The following is a 6,566-nucleotide window of genomic DNA, read 5'->3' on the forward strand; positions in this document are numbered from 1 at the left end:
AACATTGACCAGTTTCATCCATTTGTATAAAATGCCAAAATTTCAGTTCTTTGACACTGCCACACAAGAAAATATCACTATAAGAATTTGACCTGAGACTTATTCAATAATATGATAGTTTACATGTCTCTGAATGGGTCCTCCATTAAAGAAAAATAGCAACCAGTGAGAGCTGAGATGGTGAATTCTAAAGCAAGACTGTTGTGCTCACTTCGGCAGCACATATACCGAAATTGGAAAGATGCAGAGATTAGCATGGCCCCTGTGCAAGGGTGACATGCTAAAGCAAGACTGTCGCATTGAATTTTCAGGCTGCAGGGTACTGCCTGTGCATCCTTAGACAAGTTAAGTAATGACCTGTGGTTGAGTTTCCTCATCTCTAAGTGGTGATAATAAGAGTCACTTCCTCATAGGATTTTACAAGGGTTAAATGCTTCAATATGCATAAAGACTTTAAAACAGTGTCCCACGTATAGTAACGCTGTGTAAGAATTACCTATTTTTGAAAATATCTTTAAGATTCTTTCTTCACTTGAAGAATAACTGTATGAGCCTTGACTAGAGCTATAATTTGTTCCTTGGGTATTCGTTATGGGTACCACAGTAAGTAACCTCAGGCAACCTGATGTTTAGATGCGAACATTTTCCACTAAACTAGTAAAAGCACTAGCCTTCACACAAAGACTAGGGTAACTAAATGTAGTGTTAAAATCCTAGTGGAAATGCCCAGTGTAAGCTTTCAGGAATATTCAGGACTTTATTCCCAATATTTCTACATTATAGGTTTGCTTTACATATGTAATAAGTCATAAAGAGAAAGGGTCCATAAAGGAAAAACCAAAAAATAATTTCTAATATATGAAGTTCAATTTAAGATCTAAGGATATACTAAATATTAGACCTGCATATTTTTGGTTTTCCATATGACTTGTCAAACATTCCAATCAATGTCCTTACCAAATAGTGCTTTAGTACAAAATAGAAGAGTCAATTGGCCCAAGTGTAAAATAATTTGAGCAATATTGAATTTCCCAATTTTATCTGATGTGCATGGGATAAGATCTAATAATGAAGCTTTTATGACAGTTGAGGTCATTTTAAGATTTGCATTAAAGTTAAGTTGCTTTATGTCTAGGTAGCAAATAGCACCCTAATAGAAACTAACAGACCCATTTTTAGCATAACCTAATAATCTGGTTTTCTGTCAACCTCAGCAATCTAATCTCATGCTACTTATTCCTTTGCTCACTAATATCAAGCCACACTGGCCAATTTTTAGTTTCTCAAATGAACTAATGTTCTTTTTTTTCCACAGAGATCTAAGACAAATACAATTTCAACGGCCTAGAATATTCTTCTTTCTTCTTTTCACCTACTTAGCATGTCTCTATTGGGATATAATTTGAGCTGTCATTTCTCTCAACCTCTGAAATATATTGTCTTCTCTGTATTATCTTATACCTTCTTGTACTTTTATTGTGTAGCATTAATTTAACATTGTAGTTTATTATTTTTTTCATGATCTCTTCCCCAGTAGACCATAAACTTCATGAAGATTTGGACCTTGTTACATGCTCAGTTTTGTACTCTGTTGAAATGATATTGATACCCTTACCTCAACAAAATGTGTATTGATGTCCTACTCTTCTCTTATGAATTTTGACTAATTTGCAATTGTCTGCTTGACAATTCCACTCAAGAAGTCTTGACATGCTCCCATCGCACCTAAATTCTCCACTACAGATGAGAATTCTCATCTTACAAAGAATACTTCCATTCACCTACTGGTCAAGCCAGTAACCTGGAAATCATCCTTGATTCATCCCTTTTCCTTACTCTCCATTTATAAATCATCACTAAATCCTGTCCTTTTTATGCACCACATGTATGCAAATGTGCCTAAGTCTCTTCTCCACAATTGCCACATGTATAATTCAGGATCCTTCCATGAAGGAGTGACCCACTTCAAGGGGGTAATATGAAGAAAACAATGAACAAAAGCATATTTAAAAGATAGGATGAGGTTTGTGGAAACCAACCAGAAATGCTTCAAGACCCCACAGGTAGGAGCAACAGGAAGCTGTTGACAATGCAGGCTCAAGGGATAAGAGGAAGGAACAGTTACTGGAAGCTAGAGAGGGTAGCTCCATAGTGAGACATGTCTGAGATAAACCATGTCCTTTGACAGAAAAGCAGAAGTCAAGGTAAGGAAGGAGCAGGGGAATAAACACCGAATTTCATTCTGTTGCCAACCTCCAGTCTCAGGCTGGCATTTTCCCATTAGCTAAACCAAAGTGGAATTTAAAAGACAAAAGGAAAAAAAACCTTAATATCATTCATAATCATTAACATTTTAAGGGTCATAAGGCACGGGCAGAATAAACGGAAAGTATTTTGCACATCATTTTTCTCCTAGCCTTTGACGTTTCTTACCTGAACTATTGCAATGGTCCACTAACTGGTTCACCTGCTTTCTCTGTCACAAACACCTATTCTCAATCCATTGTTTTACTGCAGTAAGATTCTCTTCTTGGGATGAAACCTATATGAAGTTTTTCTGCTTAAAATATATCTGTCAGTATTTATCTTTTACTCCTAAACTCCTTGTTTTAAAATTGTATAACTTTTAGGGACACCTGGGTGGTTGAATTGGTTGAGCATCTAACTCTTGATTTTGGTTCAGGTCATGAGCCCAGGGTTATGGCATCAAGCCCCACATCAGGCTCTGCACTGAGCATGGAACCTGCTTAAGATTCTCTCTCTCTCTCTCTCTCTCTCTCTCTCTCTCCCTCTCCCCCACTTGTGCTCTCTCTCTCTCTCTAAAATAGATAAAAAATAAAATAAAATAAAATAAAATAAAATAAAATAAAATAAAATAAAATAAAATAAAATAAAATTGTGTAACTTTTTTTTATAAAGGTTTATTTTCTTAACTTTTTCCACAGTAGGTTGAGTTCTATGAGGGAAGGCATTACCTATGCCTTCAATGTGACTACAACACAGTGATGCTAAATAAATATTGGATGAATTAATACATTTTAGAAGACAGATTTATATATTTTTTAAGTTTTATTTATTTATTTTGAGAGAGAGAGAGAGAGAGAGAGAGAGAGAGAGAGTGCATGCATGAGCAGGTGAGGGGCAGAGAGAGAAGGAGAGAGAGATTCCGAGGCAGGCTCTGTGCTGTCAGTGCAAAGCCCTGTGCTGGGCTCAATCCCACGAACTGGGAGATCATGACCTGAACCCAAATCAAGAGTCAGAGGCTTAACTGACTGAGCCAACCAGGTGTCCCAGATTTGTAGTTTTAAAAGCTTCCCAGGTGATTCTAGTGTTCTAGATTAAAATAATAATAATAATAAATTATTGGAATAACTAATCTTCTAATACTCTAGATTATAAAGAGAATAATCAGTAAAATTAATCATCCATTTAATTATTATATGTTAAACAGAAACTCACAGTGTGTTCATGAAATGTGTTTCTTTGCTCAAGGTTTTTAAGTCTCCCCCCCACCCCCGGTTCTTTTTTCCCTTTCAGATATCATATTTAACCTTGATTAGGCAAACCAAGCTCTTCTCCTTTTTGAAAGCTCATACGTGAACAACCTCACAGTGAACCAGTTCACATCTCATCTTTGCATTTAAGGAGAGCAAATACTTCCCAAGGAAGTGCTTTAATGCCATCTCATTATCAGATAATATAGAAGAAAAAATTCTTTTCTACAATTTAAACACTTAACATTTTTATATATTTAAGAACTGCCATAGGACTGAGGTCTGAATTTCACTGAGTATCTTAGTGTTAAATTGCTTTTTTTAAATTTAGATCACAGGCCCTTAGGTTCTATGTACCTTGCTCTGACCTATTTCCATTTTATTTCTGATAATTTTTAAAAAATAAATTGTTTCTATCTCATTTGATATAAAGCCAATATTTTCTTATCTGTGTTGAGATATTTATGTACATTTGATATGCATCTGCCCGTTGTAGTATCGAAGCAATTCCACTTCTGTGACACATTTTCTGACACCACTTTTGCCAAAGAAAGTTCATATTTCAAAATCTACTATGTTGATACATAAATAATAAATTAGTTAACTGCTATAGCCTTTGGGGACATGAATAACTCTCATGATATCTAAGTATTTTTAATAAAATTATTTCAATAAACTTTTGTGGTAATTAAGGAATGTATGTGTGTGTGTGTGTGCGTGTGTGTATGTATATATGTAAAATTACTTATTTTTAAGCATAGAGATGAATGATGGCTATACATTTTATCTCATTCCTCCACTTAAAAATGAAATGTAAGTAGAATCCCTAATTTGCTGAAAATAATTGTGGAAACAGCAATTTATTAGAGAAATTCTCTTATCTTTTGCATTTAATTTTGAAAAGGGCACAAGCTCTAACACCTAATCTCCAGCATTTCCATTAGCAGACTGCCGTCCCCTGTGTCTGTATGTATTAACATCCATCCTAGGTTGTAATCAAATATTTGTATAATTATTCTTGGCAAAGTTAGAGGTTGCAAACCACAAGATACATATGAAACTGTAGTGGCATGTTTTCATTAGTGAATTTATAAAACCTGAGGTATTTCTTTATTAGAGTCCCCAATAGGTGACTGTTACACTTAAGTTAATACCACTAAGATTTGCAGAAAAATTATGCCCCCAAATTCTGATTCTGAATTATTTAATTTCTACCTCCTCCCAAATGCAGTCATTACTGATATTGCTGTTTCTTCTATCCCTGTTTATTCTACTATATATTTAAGGGTTAGATAATTTGCTTTATTCTACAGTTCCCTAATTGAAATGAAGTATATCCATCTAATCTTTCCAATATGATTATATTTTCCACAAAGGCAAAGCAATGTCTTATGTCCCTTGCATCTCTCATGATTTCTAGCACAGTTCTGGACATGAACAAGTATTCAATAATTACATATCATTTACTCCTTATATTTATTCAATCCTAACTGATTGTTAAATATTATACAATTTAGTTAACGATGATGGAGGTGATAAACTAAAATCAAACCTCTGGCATTTACTCCAGGAAAAACTTAAGAATCATTTACTTAGAGAATCTATTTTGCCAGGTCTTTACTTGGTGTTAGATGTGATCAATATATCCTGACTGCTAATGGGAGTAATAAGATTACTTACATTATCAACCTCAAGACTTCAAGAATGAAAGGAAGTAGAGTCTTGAAGCCAGGTGCTACAGGCCACGGGGGCAGGGGAAGCAGAAGATGGGCCTTCTGTCTTGCGATACTCACCTGCGTGGTATAGGTAATGATGGGCGACTAGGTCAATAGCCTGCGGAGAAAACATTGCAATTCCAAAATGTGAGGGCTCTGACTTTTATTTCTACTTGTGTTATCATAGACTCGATTACAATCTCAAATAAATAAATAAATATTTATTTATTGAGTATTGCTAAATTTATACACTGTGTTAAAATTTTATGGAGTATTATATTTTTTTTTCAATTTTAGATTCTTTGACCGTCTGGATATTTGGTGGAGCAAATGCTTTTATCCTTAACCTGATTTTGATAATGACTGCAGAGTAAAAATTGATGTTCTAAAGACATATCTATCTATAGTGCCTTTTATTACAAAATCAACATCCCAGTCTTAGGTAATCTGCTCTGTTTTAAAAATGAATCTAAATATTAGGTCCTGGGGAAAAACAATATTTGGGGGGAAAATCCTAAAATATAGCAGCTAATGTTAATACCAATATTTGCTTATCTACAAGTCTTAAAAGGAAAAGGTTTTCCTACCATTATAAGATGTTACAGTGTTAATCTACATTTCAATAAGATATTTAAAGGCAATTCTAGAACTGTCAAGGAACTGCTCTTAAGCTTGAGAGAAACCTACAAAGAAATGCTGACAGTTTCATTTTATGTGACATGAAAGCATTATTTTATCAAGAAAATGTTATTAGTTCCTCAGACATTTGAGTACTTTACACTGCAGATTCTCAGAAAGTTCCACAGATGCTCTATAGTGCATGGTCCTAAAATATTACCTATGTAAAATATCCTGAGATATAAAATTTAAAAAGTGGTCTTAATAAGCAAGGTTTCCTTTATTTCACTTGGTTCTATCTCAAAATTATAGCAAAGTCAGAAGCTTTGAATAAAGCACTCATATTTGAAAATCCCAAACTTTGAAGGAGGAATTTAAAAGTACAGCAAAACCTTGGTTTGTGAGCATAATTCGTTCTGGGAACATGCTTGCAATTTAAAGCACTTGTGTATCAAAGCAAATTTTCCCATAAGAAATAATGGAAACTCAGATGATTTGTTCCACAACACAAAAATATTCATATAAAAATGATTAAATGTTGTAATATAATACAAAACAATAAAGAACATATAAAATATAAGGAAAAATAAACAAATTGATCTGTACTTACCTTTGAAAACCTTTGTGGCTGATGTGAGGGAGACAAGAGAGAGGAGCGTTATTATGTAGGACGAATTTCACTATCACTAACGGAATCTCTGCTATCTGTTGGCTCAATGGAATCTTTTTCTCTTCACGC

At 34.2% G+C, this 6,566-nt stretch overlaps 1 non-coding gene across 1 annotated transcript; it reads left to right on the forward strand.

Moving 5' to 3' along the window:
* The first annotated feature begins 203 nt into the window (after positions 1-203).
* Positions 204-307, forward strand: LOC121031140 (U6 spliceosomal RNA). Its single transcript, XR_005790574.1, has one exon. It is a non-coding gene; the product is annotated as a U6 spliceosomal RNA (small nuclear RNA).
* Positions 308-6,566: the final 6,259 nt, after the last annotated feature.

This window comes from Herpailurus yagouaroundi, unplaced genomic scaffold (genome assembly GCF_014898765.1).
Source record: "Herpailurus yagouaroundi ecotype Mexico unplaced genomic scaffold, PumYag 140, whole genome shotgun sequence".
Taxonomy (NCBI): Eukaryota; Metazoa; Chordata; class Mammalia; order Carnivora; family Felidae; genus Herpailurus; species Herpailurus yagouaroundi.